The sequence below is a fragment of the Panulirus ornatus genome, chromosome 72 (assembly GCF_036320965.1).
Source record: "Panulirus ornatus isolate Po-2019 chromosome 72, ASM3632096v1, whole genome shotgun sequence".
Lineage (NCBI taxonomy): Eukaryota > Metazoa > Arthropoda > Malacostraca > Decapoda > Palinuridae > Panulirus > Panulirus ornatus.
In genome coordinates, this window is record NC_092295.1 from 2064554 (window position 1) to 2082053 (window position 17500).

The 17500-nt window shown below is 45.3% G+C and overlaps 1 long non-coding RNA gene across 1 annotated transcript in view; it reads left to right on the forward strand.

Annotated features, from left to right (window-relative positions):
* The window catches only part of LOC139748043 (uncharacterized), a 23726-nt gene extending 7603 nt beyond the window's left edge, over positions 1-16123 (forward strand). The window contains exons 2-3 of the long non-coding RNA XR_011712521.1: positions 10726-11771; positions 15246-16123. This is a non-coding gene — a long non-coding RNA (uncharacterized lncRNA). The remainder of the gene's footprint in view (positions 1-10725; positions 11772-15245) is intronic.
* The last annotated feature ends 1377 nt before the right edge of the window (positions 16124-17500 follow it).

A 17500-nucleotide genomic window follows, 5' to 3' on the forward strand; every position in this document is an offset into this window, starting at 1 on the left:
TGCGCGAAATTGTAATTTCAAGAATGACTTTCGCGCCTCAGGTGTGAGTTACGATCGTTACACGCAATTGGAGTCGTTAAGGGGGGTTGGGGTGGGGGGGGGACCAATTTGTACATTCCCGTAGCCTGGGTGTGTGTGTATGTGTCCACGCCCGTAGCCTGGGTGTGTGTGTATGTGTCCACGCCCGTAGCCTGGGTGTGTGTGTATGTGTCCACGCCCGTAGCCTGGGTGTGTGTGTATGTGTCCACGCCCGTAGCCTGGGTGTGTGTGTATGTGTCCACGCCCGTAGCCTGGGTGTGTGTATGTGTCCACGCCCGTAGCCTGGGTGTGTGTGTGTGTCCACGCCCGTAGCCTGGGTGTGTGTATGTGTCCACGCCCGTAGCCTGGGTGTGTGTGTATGTGTCCACGCCCGTAGCCTGGGTGTGTGTATGTGTCCACGCCCGTAGCCTGGGTGTGTGTATGTGTCCACGCCCGTAGCCTGGGTGTGTGTATGTGTCCACGCCCGTAGCCTGGGTGTGTGTGTGTCCACGCCCGTAGCCTGGGTGTGTGTATGTGTCCACGCCCGTAGCCTGGGTGTGTGTATGTGTCCACGCCCGTAGCCTGGGTGTGTGTATGTGTCCACGCCCGTAGCCTGGGTGTGTGTATGTGTCCACGCCCGTAGCCTGGGTGTGTGTATGTGTCCACGCCCGTAGCCTGGGTGTGTGTATGTGTCCACGCCCGTAGCCTGGGTGTGTGTGTGTGTCCACGCCCGTAGCCTGGGTGTGTATGTGTCCACGCCCGTAGCCTGGGTGTGTGTATGTGTCCACGCCCGTAGCCTGGGTGTGTATGTGTCCACGCCCGTAGCCTGGGTGTGTGTGTGTCCACGCCCGTAGCCTGGGTGTGTGTATGTGTCCACGCCCGTAGCCTGGGTGTGTGTATGTGTCCACGCCCGTAGCCTGGGTGTGTGTATGTGTCCACGCCCGTAGCCTGGGTGTGTATGTGTCCACGCCCGTAGCCTGGGTGTGTATGTGTCCACGCCCGTAGCCTGGGTGTGTATGTGTCCACGCCCGTAGCCTGGGTGTGTGTATGTGTCCACGCCCGTAGCCTGGGTGTGTGTATGTGTCCACGCCCGTAGCCTGGGTGTGTGTATGTGTCCACGCCCGTAGCCTGGGTGTGTGTATGTGTCCACGCCCGTAGCCTGGGTGTGTGTGTGTGTCCACGCCCGTAGCCTGGGTGTGTGTGTATGTGTCCACGCCCGTAGCCTGGGTGTGTGTATGTGTCCACGCCCGTAGCCTGGGTGTGTGTGTGTGTCCACGCCCGTAGCCTGGGTGTGTGTATGTGTCCACGCCCGTAGCCTGGGTGTGTGTGTGTGTCCACGCCCATAGCCTAGCTATGTATGTCCACGCCCGGAGCCTTGTTGTGTATGTCCACGCCCATAGCTAGCTTGATCGTCCACGCCCATAGCTAGCCTCAAACCACGCCCATAGCCTAGCCTGATCGTCCACGCCCATAGCCTAGCCTCAAACCACGCCCATAGCCTAGCCTCAACCCACGCCCATAGCCAGACGGTATAACCAGGTCGAGCGTATAGCCGGTGTGGCAAGCGAGCGAGCGCGCGGGTGCGCTCACACCCACAACCATTATATACATATTTTCCTCCATTTTCTGGAAGGTTGTTCAGAAATACAGCCATCTTGCCATGCCTCTCACCCCCGCGCAGTGAGAGGCAGGTGCTGGAGGGCAGGGAGAGAGAGGCAGTACGTGATGTCACTGGATAAAAGGAGGGAGGAAGGTCACGCCATTTTGAGCGCGTAAACAGACCAGGTTCGGTTCAGGCGGCCGCCATCGGTCAGCCCAACTCGCTAATGTTAGCGCTCATTCCGCCGCTAGTCATCTTTTTTTTTTCAATTTTGTCGTTATTTATGAGTGTTTCAACACCGTTTAAATACATAAAAAAATGTCTGAGGCATTTTTTAATGGTAGGTCGGAGATATTCTGGTGTAACTTAGCATTTGTGTGGTACCGTAGCGGGTGTTGCTAAATTCTAGCGAGACTGGTGTGGTAATCTAGCAATTTTAGCTAAATTGTAGCATATACACACACACAATTCCCACCAGCCACTTTCTTGTGGTTTAATTAACAATTAAGGCGACGCGTATCACACTCTATGTCATTAAATGGCCAGTAACAAGCCAATGGTCGTTTATATGACAGTCTTAACGACCCTGGCAGCCATTAGACCCAAATAACAGATTAAGACACCAAACAATGGTTCACTTTAGAAACACCGGCAACTGTGCATTACAGGGGGTGCAACACTGCACCCACAGGGGAGGGGGCAATACTGCACCCACAGGGGGGCAATACTGCACCCACAGGGGGTAGCCAACACTGCACCCACAGGGGGTGCAACACTGCACCCACAGGGGGTAGCCAACACTGCACCCACAGGGGGTGCAACACTGCACCCACAGGGGGTAGCCAACACAACACCCACAGGGGGTAGCCAACACTACACCCACAGGGGATAGCCAACACTACACCCACAGGGGGTGCAACACTGCACCCACAGGGGGTAGCCAACACTACACCCACAGGGGGTAGCCAACACTACACCCACAGGGGGTGCAACACTACACCCACAGGGGGTAGCCAACACTACACCCACAGGGGGTAGCCAACACTACACCCACAGGGGATAGCCAACACTACACCCACAGGGGGTAGCCAACACTGCACCCACAGGGGATAGCCAACAACACACCCACAGGGGGTAGCCAACACTACACCCACAGGGGGTAGCCAACACTACACCCACAGGGGGTAGCCAACAGTGCACCCACAGGGGGTGCAACACTGCACCCACAGGGGGTAGCCAACACTACACCCACAGGGGGTAGCCAACACTACACCCACAGGGGATAGCCAACACTACACCCACAGGGGGTAGCCAACACTGCACCCACAGGGGGTAGCCAACACTACACCCACAGGGGGTAGCCAACACTACACCCACAGGGGATAGCCAACAACACACCCACAGGGGGTAGCCAACACTACACCCACAGGGGGTAGCCAACACTACACCCACAGGGGGTAGCCAACACTACACCCACAGGGGGTAGCCAACACTACACCCACAGGGGGTAGCCAACACTACACCCACAGGGGGTGCAACACTACACCCACAGGGGATAGCCAACAACACACCCACAGGGGGTAGCCAACACTACACCCACAGGGGGTAGCCAACACTACACCCACAGGGGGTGCAACACTGCACCCACAGGGGGTAGCCAACACTACACCCACAGGGGGTGCAACACTGCACCCACAGGGGGTAGCCAACACTACACCCACAGGGGGTGCAACACTGCACCCACAGGGGGTAGCCAACACTACACCCACAGGGGGTGCAACACTGCACCCACAGGGGGTAGCCAACACTACACCCACAGGGGGTGCAACACTGCACCCACAGGGGGTAGCCAACACTACACCCACAGGGGATAGCCAACAACACACCCACAGGGGTAGCCAACAACACTACACCCACAGGGGGTAGTCAACAACACTACACCCACAGGGGATAGCCAACAACACACCCACAGGGGGCAGCCAACACTACACCCACAGGGGGTAGCCAACACTACACCCACAGGGGGTAGCCAACACTACACCCACAGGGGGTAGCCAACACTACACCCACAGGGGGTAGCCAACAGTGCACCCACAGGGGGTAGCCAACAGTGCACCCACAGGGGGTAGCCAACACTACACCCACAGGGGGTAGCCAACACTACACCCACAGGGGGTAGTCAACACTACACCCACAGGGGGTAGCCAACACTACACCCACAGGGGGTAGCCAACACTACACCCACAGGGGGTAGCCAACAGTGCACCCACAGGGGGTAGCCAACACTACACCCACAGGGGGTAGCCAACACTACACCCACAGGGGGTAGTCAACACTACACCCACAGGGGGTAGCCAACACTACACCCACAGGGCGTAGCCAACAGTGCACCCACAGGGGGTAGCCAACACTACACCCACAGGGGGTAGCCAACAACACACCCACAGGGGGTAGCCAACACTACACCCACAGGGGGTAGCCAACACTACACCCACAGGGGGTAGCCAACACTACACCCACAGGGGGTAGCCAACAGTGCACCCACAGGGCGTAGCCAACACTACACCCACAGGGGGTAGCCAACACTACACCCACAGGGGGTAGCCAACAGTGCACCCACAGGGGGTAGCCAACACTACACCCACAGGGGGTAGCCAACAGTGCACCCACAGGGGGTAGCCAACAGTGCACCCACAGGGGGTAGCCAACACTACACCCACAGGGGGTAGCCAACACTACACCCACAGGGGGTAGCCAACACTGCACCCACAGGGGGTAGCCAACAGTGCACCCACAGGGCGTAGCCAACAGTGCACCCACAGGGGGTAGCCAACAGTGCACCCACAGGGCGTAGCCAACAGTGCACCCACAGGGGGTAGCCAACACTACACCCACAGGGGGTAGCCAACACTGCACCCACAGGGGGTAGCCAACAGTGCACCCACAGGGGGTAGCCAACACTACACCCACAGGGGGTAGCCAACAGGGGGTAGCCAACACTACACCCACAGGGGGTAGCCAACAGTGCACCCACAGGGGGTAGCCAACACTACACCTACAGGGGGTAGCCAACACTACACCCACAGGGGGTAGTCAACACTACACCCACAGGGGGTAGCCAACAGTGCACCCACAGGGGGTAGCCAACAGTGCACCCACAGGGCGTAGCCAACAGTGCACCCACAGGGGGTAGCCAACACTACACCCACAGGGGTAGCCAACACTACACCCACAGGGGGTAGCCAACACTGCACCCACAGGGGGTAGCCAACAGTGCACCCACAGGGGGTAGCCAACACTACACCCACAGGGGGTAGCCAACAGGGGGTAGCCAACACTACACCCACAGGGGGTAGCCAACAGTGCACCCACAGGGGGTAGCCAACACTACACCCACAGGGGGTGGCCAACAGTGCACCCACAGGGGGTAGCCAACAGTGCACCCACAGGGCGTAGCCAACACTACACCCACAGGGGGTAGCCAACACTACACCCACAGGGGGTAGCCAACACTACACCCACAGGGGGTAGCCAACACTACACCCACAGGGGGTAGCCAACACTACACCCACAGGGGGTAGCCAACACTACACCCACAGGGGAGGGGGGAATAAAATATTCTAGCGCTACGATCAAGGTATGTGGGAGGGTGGAGGAGTAGGTGGGGGGGGGGCAAGGCAAGGGAGGGGGGAGAAGCAAACAAACAAACCCCCCCGGGGGGAAGGGGGAGAAGCAAACAAACAACCCCCCCGGGGGGAAGGGGGGAAGCAAACACCCCCCTCTCCCCCTTTAACAACATTCTCGAGATCAATTTCACTCAGGAATTCGAAACCCGTCAGGCCATCAGTCACGTGACACGCTGGCCAACACCATATATATATATATATATATATATATATATATATATATATATATATATATATATATATTCCTATGAGTCCACGGGGAAAATGAAACACGAAAAGTTCCCAAGTGCACTTTCGTGTAATAATCACATCATATATATATATATATATATATATATATATATATATATATATATATATATATATATATATATATATATATATATATATATAAACTACTTTCTACCGACAGATGTATTTTCTAATGGCTTTCTAACATTCTATATTCAATTATTTGTGGCTATCTCGGTCTATTTTTTGTGAGGTTATGGAAAACGGGTGGTAGGGAAAGGATTTTGATACGGAAAACGGCATGAAAAATGGATTCTAGTATGGAAAACGGTATCAGAAAACGGATTCTAGTATGAAAACGGTATCAGAAAACGGATTCTAGTATGAAAACGGTATCAGAAAACGGATTCTAGTATGAAAACGGTATCAGAAAACGGGTTCTACTATGGAAAACGGTCAGAAAACGGATTCTAATATGGAAAACGGTATCAGAAAACGGATTTTTAAATGCAAAAAGGTCAGAAAACGTAATTTTTTAGTTCAATTTCATGAAAAACGGTTTCAGAAAACGGATACTCTAGTCCCATTGTACAGAAAACGGTGTCAGAAAACGACTTTAAAAACAAAATACAAATGAAAAAACGCTCTACGTAACGCAACCTGGTTTTAAAACTAGCCAATTTGAGGATGGCAAACGACCGTTACTACTACACCGACTCCCTGGCCATCGTTAGCCAAGGGTGTCGGTTACGTGAGGTAGTTCGGCCATTAAGGCGTGGTTACCGGGGCGTGGTTACCGGGGCGTGGTTACCGGGGCGTGGCTCCAGCTTTCACGTGGTCTAGGGGGGAGGGGGGGACCTGGTAGTCAGCCTCTTCCAGCGGTCAAGACTGAAGAGAAAACTATATACACAGGTATATACATTTATATATATATACATGTATATACATGTGGGTGGGTTGAGCCATTCTTTCGTCTGTTTCCTTGCGCTACCTCGCAAACGCGGGAGACAGCGTTTCCCAACGGTCAAGACTGAAGAGAAAACTATATACACATGTATATACATGTATAAATACATTTATATACATGCATATACATGTGGGTGGGTTGAGCCATTCTTTCGTCTGTTTCCTTGCGCTATCTCGCTAACGCGGGAGACGGCGACTAAGTATAATAAATAAATAAATAAATATATATATATATATATATATATATATATATATATACATCGCAGTATAACATCAGTAAATTGCTTAATATGCTAACTGGCACCTGCGTCGTTTAACGGTTTAAAAGCAATTCTCAGACCAAACCATCTGTTGCCTCTTTAACTGTTGAGTGGCCGGCGTTGTCTCGGTCAACGGGCCAAGCGGAGCAACAGTCAACAGGAGAATAAAGAGAGAATAAACAGGAGAAAATTAATTTTAAACGGGAGAAAAAATATTTAAACGGGAGAAAAAATATTTAAACGGGAGAAAATTAAATGTAAACGGGAGAAAATTGATTTAAACGGGAGAATATTAATTTTAAACGGGAGAATATTAATTTTAAACGGGAGAAAATTAATTCAAACGGGAGAAAAAATATTCAAACGGGAGAAAATTAAATTTAAACGGGAGAATATTAATTTTAAACGGGAGAATATTAAATTTAAACGGGAGAAAATTAATTCAAACGGGAGAAAAAATATTTAAACGGGAGAAAATTAAATTTAAACGAGAGAAAATCAATTTTAAACGGGAGAAAATTAATTTAAACGCACGTTCCAGGTGTTTGGGCAGCCATAGAAAATTTTTTCTATATATTCCGTCCGTCTGTCTGTCTGTCTCTGGATCTGTTGACCCCTGTTTGATGGTCTGTCTGTAGCGCAACGGGTGTTAACAGTTAACAGAGACCCCAAATACCCCGTTACCATCTGTCTAAATCCGTCTAAAGCTGTCTAAATCGGTCTAAAACTGTCTAAAACTGGACGGGTTTTATTTTAACTGTCTTGTCTTACAATGTATGATTTTATCACCGCCATCTTGGTTCTTCTGTCTCCAAAGGGGACATAATTCTTATCATTTTTGCCTTTCCTCATTTATCGCGTCTTTAAGGTAAATATAAATGAATTATCTGTAGTTTACACGTACAGAAAGACTTTCCACGTGTTCATATATTTATAATATATATATACTAGTGAGGATTCATTGGTATATATTCGTATATGTCCTACTGCATATATATATGTTTGAAGGAATAGTGGTTCCAACAATGTTGTATGGTTGCGAGGCGTGGGCTATGGATAGAGATGTGCGCAGGAGGATGGATGTGCTGGAAATGAGATGTTTGAGGACAATGTGTGGTGTGAGGTGGTTTGATCGAGTAAGTAACGTAAGGGTAAGAGAGATGTGTGGAAATAAAAAGAGCGTGGTTGAGAGAGCAGAAGAGGGTGTTTTGAAATGGTTTGGGCACATGGAGAGAATGAGTGAGGAAAGATTGACCAAGAGGATATATGTGTCGGAGGTGGAGGGAACGAGGAGAAGAGGGAGACCAAATTGGAGGTGGAAAGATGGAGTGAAAAAGATTTTGTGTGATCGGGGCCTGAACATGCAGGAGGGTGAAAGGAGGGCAAGGAATAGAGTGAATTGGAGCCATGTGGTATACAGGGGTTGACGTGCTGTCAGTGGATTGAAGCAAGGCATGTGAAGCGTCTGGGGTAAACCATGGAAAGCTGTGTAGGTATGTATATTTGCGTGTGTGGACGTGTGTATGTACATGTGTATGGGGGGGGGGGGGGGGTTGGGCCATTTCTTTCGTCTGTTTCCTTGCGCTACCTCGCAAACGCGGGAGACAGCGACAAAGTATAAAAAAAAAAAAAAAAAAAAAAAAAAAAAAAAATATATATATATATATATATATATATATATATATATATATATATATATATATGATGGCAGACCGGGTATGACCTTGGAGGGGTGAGGAGGTCGACCCCTTCACCCTCCGGCTGCCCGGCCCCGTCTGGCTGCCGCCTCCCACCCTCAGCCTCCCGGCCGCAGTTATCGTACAGTACATGCCGGAAGTTCCACTAGAGAAAAATTGAATGATACCACCATATCATTAATTATTTGACAATATAATTCCTATATAGAATACTAATACGCATAAATTATATTATACATAACCACTTAAGGTTTATATATATCCTATACGAGCATATAAACCACTTATATATATATCGTAATGAATTAGATTGAATTTCAAGGGTTGGGTATCATCATACCCCAGGCAACTAATGGCGATGCACCTGCTCTCTGATATTCCGAACTTGAAATATATTCTATGACCCGCCATTGTTTCCAGTGTTTTACCAAGCGAGAGGACTGCAATGGCAAATCTTTTTTTATTTATCTTTTGTGACGCCGTAACGTTCGATTTGAATTCAACTGTTACGGATAATTGGCCTCCCGGCAGCGTCTGTCTGGCGTCGGCCATTGTGCCTTCAACAACGACAATGTCTTTCACTCGATAGTGAATTATCGTTACTGTGACGGGATGTGTGACGGTGCGAGATGTGACGCAGGGGAGGGTTAGTGTCATGCCTGTGACGCAGAGATGTATGTGACGCATGAGCATCTATATACGTGACGATCGTAACAGGTCTTATTATTTGTGGTATGGGGTGTGACGGGGAGATGGGTATATGTGACGGAGGGTTACGTGTGTGTGCTTGTAGCATGCGGTAGCGTGAAGATGTGACGCAGTATGTGACTGTTACATGATGGCGTGTGTCTTGAGCACTACTGAGTGGTGATACGACTGAACGAGGTGTGACGGTGTGTGACGGAGGGGAGGGGGGAGACAGCTGTTGTTCCGTGACTGTGACGGATGATACGTACCCAGTGATGTGTGACGCAGGATGTGACGCGCCTCCCCCCCAGCGTGGTATGCCGCACGTAACGTGACGGGTCAAAAGGTGAAGGTTTCCAAAGACGCCACACGAACGTAAAGGCGTCTTTACGACGCCACACGAACGTAAAGGCGTCTTTATGACAATACACGAACGTAAAGGCGTCTTTATGACAATACACGAACGTAAAGGCGTCTTTATGACAATACACGAACGTAAAGGCGTCTTTATAACAATACACGAACGTAAAGGCGTCTTTACGACGCCACACGAACGCAAAGGCGTCTTTATAACAATACACGAACGTAAAGGCGTCTTTATGACAATACACGAACGTAAAGGCGTCTTTATGACAATACACGAACGTAAAGGCGTCTTTATGACAATACACGAACGTAAAGGCGTCTTTATGACAATACACGAACGTAAAGGCGTCTTTATAACAATACACGAACGTAAAGGCGTCTTTATGACAATACACGAACGTAAAGGCGTCTTTATAACAATACACGAACGTAAAGGCGTCTTTATGACAATACACGAACGTAATGAGAGGGAGGGAAAGTGGTGGCCTAGGTGTTCATCATTATCATCTGGCAGAAAGTATGGCTCCTGTGTGGGGGGATTGTGGGGGGAGAGGAGAGGGGAGGGGGCTGTGTTCGTGGGGGGAGATAACGGTGTGTGTGTGGGGGGAAGGAGGGGAGGGGAAATAGATAGATAGATAGATAGATAGATAGACAGATAGATAGATAGATAGATGGTAACATGTTCAGGGGGAGGGAGGGAGGGGGGTTGTTGGGGGAGGGGGTGGGTGTTCGTGGGGGAGATAACGGAATGTGTGGGGAAGGGGAGGGGAGAGGAGATAGATAGATAGATAGATAGTAACATGTTCAGGGGGGGAGGGGGGAGAGATGGTGGCCTTGGCTTGCAATGCAAGTCCCCCACAGTGGAGATGCCATGTTCTTCATATCAGTTCTTATCTATCGCTTCCATCCCCATACACCACCCATTCATCGTTCAACCCCTTCCCCTTAGCGGCTCCTCCCCCTTCCTTCCCCCTTTCCCCATAAAAGATGGCTGAGATTTCAACAGCCGGCCCCATCACCCCCATTTATCATTCACCCCTTCCCCCACAGCAGCTGCTCCCCCTTCCTTCCCCCTATCGCTTTACACTCACCCCCATTTATCGTTCACCCTTCCCCCCACAGGCTGCATCCCCCTTCCCCATTCCCCATAAAAGAATGGCAGAGATTTCAACAGTAGGCCACATAGTTATCCATAACTTTATTGTTCTTTCCAGGTTCATGGGAGAACAAGGAGAACAGTGTTCTCCTGTTATGCAAGGCGAGACGGAAGTGTTCTATGTGAGGTGGTGTTCTCCGAGGTGGAAATATGTTCACTATATACATAGAGGAAATGTGTATATATACATGTGATGAACAAGACAGTGTATTCTGAGGCGAAGTGCAGTGTTTACCCGGGGGAGGGGAGCATATACTCACTCCCCAAGGGGTGAAGGCTATTAGCCTCCCCCACCATCACCACCATACCTGCCCCTTCCTCTCCCCCTTCCTCATCATCTCTCTCTCTCTCTCTCTCTCTCTCTCTCTCTCTCTCTCTCTCTCTCTCTCTCTCTCTCTCTCTCTCTCTCTCTCTACCCCCCACCTCAACCCCCCACCCACGCAACATTCCAGACCTGACCTACCTCTCCCTTTCCCCCCCCACCCCTCACTCACCCTTCCACGTCCCTGCCTTTCAGCCACACACACACACACACACACACACACACACACACACACACACACACTCCTGCAGAAGGACACAGACACACAGACACATACAGACACTCCTGCAGAAGGACACAGAGATACAGACACACATAGACACTCCTGCAGAAGGACACAGACACACTCCTGCAGAAGGACACAGACACAGACACTCCTGCGGAAAGACACAGACACACTCCTGCAGAAGGACACAGACACACTCCTGCAGAAGGACACAGACACACTCCTGCAGAAGGACACAGACACAGACACTCCTGCAGGACACATAGACACACAGACACTCCTGCAGAAGGACACAGACACACAGACACTCCTGCAGAAGGACACACACACACACACTCCTACAGACACACACACAGACACTCCTGCAGAAGGATGCAGCACAACCAAGTGTTTGTGATCCAGGTGTCCAGTGGCACCAAGGGACCCTTGGCCTTGCCACCTCCCCCTCCGGACTCTCTCTTGCCCTCGGAAGTCAAGTATTCCGCCTCACTCGTTCGAGGATTAGGTTTCACTCACCTGGTCCTTGGATCTGTCCTCTTCCTCCTAGGTGTCTTAGGTAAGCCAAAAAAAAAAAAAAAAGAAGAACCACTCCATTTGGAGGTGTTCTAGCCTTCTACATCATGATGTGGGGGGGAGGGGAGGGGTAAATATAGAAAATATACTCTCTCAAATGATATAGAACTTAGTATATCAGTGTATTTTATAAGGCATAGTCTATAGCTACAAGCAGGAACTGATGTGTTATTGACTATATTTGGTATATCAGTGTATTCTATATGGTATAGTCTATACCTATAAGCAGGAATTGATGTGTTATTGACTATATTTGGCATATCGGTGTATTCTATATGGTATAGTCTATACCTATAAGCAGGAATTGATGTGTTATTGACTATATTTGGTATATCAGTGTATTCTATATGGTATAGTCTATACCTATAAGCAGGAATTGATGTGTTATTGACTATATTTGGTATATCGGTGTATTCTATGAGGTATAGTCTATAGCTATAAGCAGTAATTAAAGTATTAATGATTTTATTTGGTATAGCAATGCATTATATAAAGCATAGTCTATAGCTATGAGCAGGAATTAAAGTATTAATGATTTTATTTGGTATAGCAATGCATTCTATAAGGCATATATTTAGCAATAAGCAGTATTTAAAATTCTTACTGACTAGGTTTGTAGCAATTAAATGGCCAGGCTTTCGTTTTAAGCAATTTTAGTAATCATTTATATATATTTTGATCACTCTTCCTAACTCAACCTTCAGTGTAAACATAAATGTTTCACACTACCACTGAAACATATTCTAAACACAAATTTCATCATTTTTTCCTACCTATCCCCTATATCATTAGGCCTACAATCCCCACCAATATATATATATATATATATATATATATATATATATATATATATATATATATAATAATAATAATAATAATAATAATAATAATAATAATAATAATGATAATAATAATAAAAATAAGACTAAATTAAAAAAAATAGAAATAAAAAAGATTAAGAATTACATTTCCTCAATATTTTCGCCATAAAGAAAATGAGTTGCGGATAGCGAGTGTTTGACAAAAAATTCCTTACAGAAAACAAAAAATCTCATAAACCAGTCTTTTGCTAATGGCACTAACCACCGCAAATAACCTCCCCTAATTGTGGATAACCACAAGATCAATTTCCCCAGCAACAAAGAAAACGAAAGTTGGGCTTTTTACTCTGATAAATGGATCGCATAATGAGCCAGTACTATGGCCATTACAAAATCTAAATTAGCCCCACCATAAAGTCATACAATTGGTCCTTCATGATAGTCCAAATTACCCCATGGCTGTTACTCCTCCTGTGACCCAAATTAGCAGCCTATTTGGTAGTTGGGCCTTGTTAAGGCCATGGGGAAGTGACTGAAGTGTTTAAGAACTGGAAAAGGATATGGTATTTTTCTATTCCAAAGGTCCAAACCAATGTCTTACCCAGGAAAAAAAAAAGGACTTTAATTAACTTGAAAATATATAAATTTGGGAGGCAATTTGAATATATATAAATTTGGGAGGCAATCTAAAAATATATAAATTTGGGAGGTAATTCAAAAATATATAAATTTGGGAGGCAATTTAGAAATATATAAATCTGGGAGGCAATTTAAAGATTTATGAATTTGGGAGGCAATTTAAAGATATATAAATCTTGGAGGCAATTCAAAAATATATAAATTTGGGAGGCAATTCAAAAATATATGAATTTGGGAGGCAATTTGAAAATGCATAAATTTGAGAGGCAATTCAAAAATATATAAATTTGGGAGGCAATTCAAAAATATATAAATTTGGAAGGCAAATAACCCAGGTATTTTCTGAAGGAAAATTCTACAATATACTGACATAATCTCAAAGTGAAATTTCTCGTATAAAAAGGAAGAATTCCTCTGTTCTGCTCACCGTGGAACTTATAAACAACAAACAAACACAGAACATGGGAGATCCCACCACACATGTGCATTTGCAGTCTACAAACACGACTTCAATTACCTTAATCTCTCATCTCATTTCGTTCTTAACAATCTCGTAACTACACCGTAACGAGCAGAGACTATATGAAATGTATATTATACAACAGCCTTCTCCATTCAAGCCCCATCTACCATATAAAAAGGTGAAATGAGGAGAGTACAATGGGAGCGCGAGTCTCTTACTGCGGCAGGGGTTAACGGAATAATAAGTAACAGTTGTAATTATTGTAATTTTCCCATGCGGTGGGAGGGTGTGTGGCTAGCATGGGTCTTTGGACTTGAGAAATTTAGCATCTGAGGCTAGTACAGTATCCATGAGATGGTTACACACCATGAACTAACCCTCTCACTCTCATGAATTGTATTGTTTCGATGATTCATTAAAAGGGTTGGCTCATCCAGCATAATTGGGTTGATATGTCAACAAATCTAGACAAAAATGCCTCATGTCAGATATGTTCTGACGAGTTTTAATACAGTGTTGGTTATACTGTGTTGAAAATAGAAAAGATTTGGATTTTCTTCCATAAATGTGTCCTGTTTCTGTTAGGTTAAGTTAGGTTTATGCTAGGTTAGAGTTTCTGTTAGGTTAAGTTAGGTTTCTGCTAGGTTAGTTTCTCCTTGGTTAAGTTAGGTTTCTGCTAGGTTAAGTTAGGTTTCTGCTAGGTTAAGTTAGGTTTCTGCTAGGTTAAGTTAGTCTATGCTAGGTTAGTTTCTGTTAAGTTAGGTTTATGCTAGGTTAGAGTTTCTGTCAGTTTAAGTTAGGTTTATGCTATGTTAGGTTAGGCTGCAGAAGACTATATTAAGCGTTTATTAGCTAGGTTATTAGGTTAGGTTAGGCTACAAAAGAGGAATAGTCTACAGTACATGACCATCTGAATATCTTAGTTATTTTGGAATATAGTACATTACCATCTGGATATTCTGGAATAGCCTATAATACATGACCATCTGGATATTCTGGAATAGCCTATAATACATGACCATCTGGATATTCTGGAATAGCCTATAATACATGACCATCTGGATATTCTGGTATAGCCTATAATACATAACCATCTGAATATTCTTGAATAGCCTATAATACATAACCATCTGGATATTCCAGAATACCCTATTATAATACATAACCCTCTGAATATTCATCTATCATAGTACATAACCCTCTGAATATTCATCAGTAGTACATGACCACCTGAATATTCATAACCCTCTGAATATTCATCAATAGTACATGACCACCTGAATATTCATAACCCTCTGAATATTCATCTATCATAGTACATAACCCTCTGAATATTCATCAATAGTGCATGACCACCTGAATATTCATAACCCTCTGAATACTCATCTATCATAGTACATAACCCTCTGAATATTCATCTATTATAGTACATAACCCTCTGAATATTCAACAATAGTACATGACTACCTGAATATTCATAACCCTCTGAATATTCATCTCAGGAATATCATGTACCTCCTCGGATCTTCTTCAGGGACGTGGGTGGAGCCAGAGACATGTTGGTCCGGGGCTGGGGTGTGGGCCGGCCTGGTAGCCATCTGTTGTGGCTTCTCCGGGCTGGTGGCCCACCATCTGTGGTACAAGAACGCCACAATTAAGTCCTTCCTCGTCCTCTCTGTGGCCGGGGTCATCACCGCCATCTTGGCCATGGTCCTCACCATATACGCCATTGTTCATCGCCACCAACACCACCTCCTCCTACTCCAGCAGGCGGAGGCCCTGCCTTGGTAAGGCGACCCACACTACGTTTTCTGTTTGGGGTGCCACACACACACACACACACACCCACACCACGTTTTCTGTTTGGGGTGCCACACACACACACAGACGACAACCCACACCACGTTTTCTGTTTGGTGCCAAACACAGACGACGACCCACACGACGTTTTTTTCTGTTCCCACACGACGTTTTCTGTTTGGCGCCACACACACACACACACACACACACGACGTTTTCTGTTTGCCGCCACACACAGACTACAACCCTCACGACGTTTTCTGTTTAGCGCCACACACAGATACGACAATCCATACCACGTTTTCTGTTTGGCGCCACACAGACAACCCACACCACGTTTTCTGTTTGCTAAACCACCTCCTCCCCATTCGAATGGCAGCTCTGTTAAAATGGCTGTGTTAAATTACCACATATCATCACTCATTTGAATGCAAGCTGTATGAAAATGACTATGTTATATTGCCATAGAAAGACAGCTCTGTTAAAATGGTTGTGTTATATTGGCATATATATTGCTACTCCCATTTGAATGATAGCTGTTAAAATGACTATGTTATATTGACATATTATTACTCCCATTTGAATGACAGCTGTTAAAATGGCTATGTTCTATTGCTATATATTACTACTCCCATTTGAATAACAGCTCTGTTGAAATGACTATGTTATATTGACATACTATTACTCATCCCATTTGAATGACAGCTCTGTTAAAATGGCTATGTTATATTGGCATATCTTACTACTACCATTTGAATGACAGCTCTGTTAAAATGGCTATGTTATATTGGCATATCTTACTACTACCATTTGAATGACAGCTCTGTTAAAATGACTATGTTATATTACCATATGTACAACAGTGTGATACATTTCATAAGACCAAAACAATACATCTCAACCCTCCCCAAAATAGACATGTAATACAGATTTCTTGAAATAGGGACCATTACAGGAGGACTATATGAAAATAGTACAGCAATTTCTACCTACAAGTTTAAATTAGAGTTTTTTTTATCTTATATTCCACAAATAATAATTTAAAGTTTCATATACATATATTATATATTCCACATTAATATGAAAGTTTCAATTACATATTTCATATATATTCCACATTAATATAAAAGTTTTAATTACATATTTCATATTATATATTCCACATTAATATAAAAGCTCCAATTACATTTTTTATATTATATATTCCACATTAATATAAAAGTTTCAATTACTTTTTTCATAATATATTTTACAAGTATTACTGCTTGGAAATGGGCTAGGCTGGGGAGACTTTTTTTTTCTAATTATTTATCCTGTTCTATTATAATACCTTAACTTTAAAGGTTTCATGAAGTTTAAAGTGGCTTTTTTCAATACTTTAAATAGTTTTTCACGTTTAAACCAAAAGTTTGAATGATAAAAGCAACTAAACATGAGTCTGGTGCCCTTAAAGTGTCTTTGTGTAAAAATGGCCGTCAGGCGTTTTTTCTAACTTAATCATACAGGTTTCATGTTTCTAATACCTGAACTTTAAAGGTTTCATGAAGTTTAAACTAGCCTTTTTGAACAACTAAAATAGTTTTTTTCACGTTTAAACCAAGTATTTAAAGGATAAAAATGGCTAAACATGAGTCCGGTGCCCTTATAGTGTTTTCTTATAATTTAAGCATACAAGTTCCATGTTTCTAATACCTCAACTTTAAAGGTTTCATGAAGTTTAAACTAGCCTTTTTGAACAACTAGAATAGTTTTTTTCGCGTTTAAACCAAGTGTTTAAATGATAAAAATGGCTAAACATATGAGTCAGTGCCATTAAAGTTATTTTCTTATAATTTAACCATACAAGTTCCATGTTTCTAATACCTTAAATTTAAAGGTTTCATAAAGTTTCAGGGAAGGTCTTTCAACGTTTAAAATAGTTTTATTCTCATTTAAACCTGGCGTTTATATGATAAAAACACTTAAATATGATTCTGGTGCCCCTAAAGT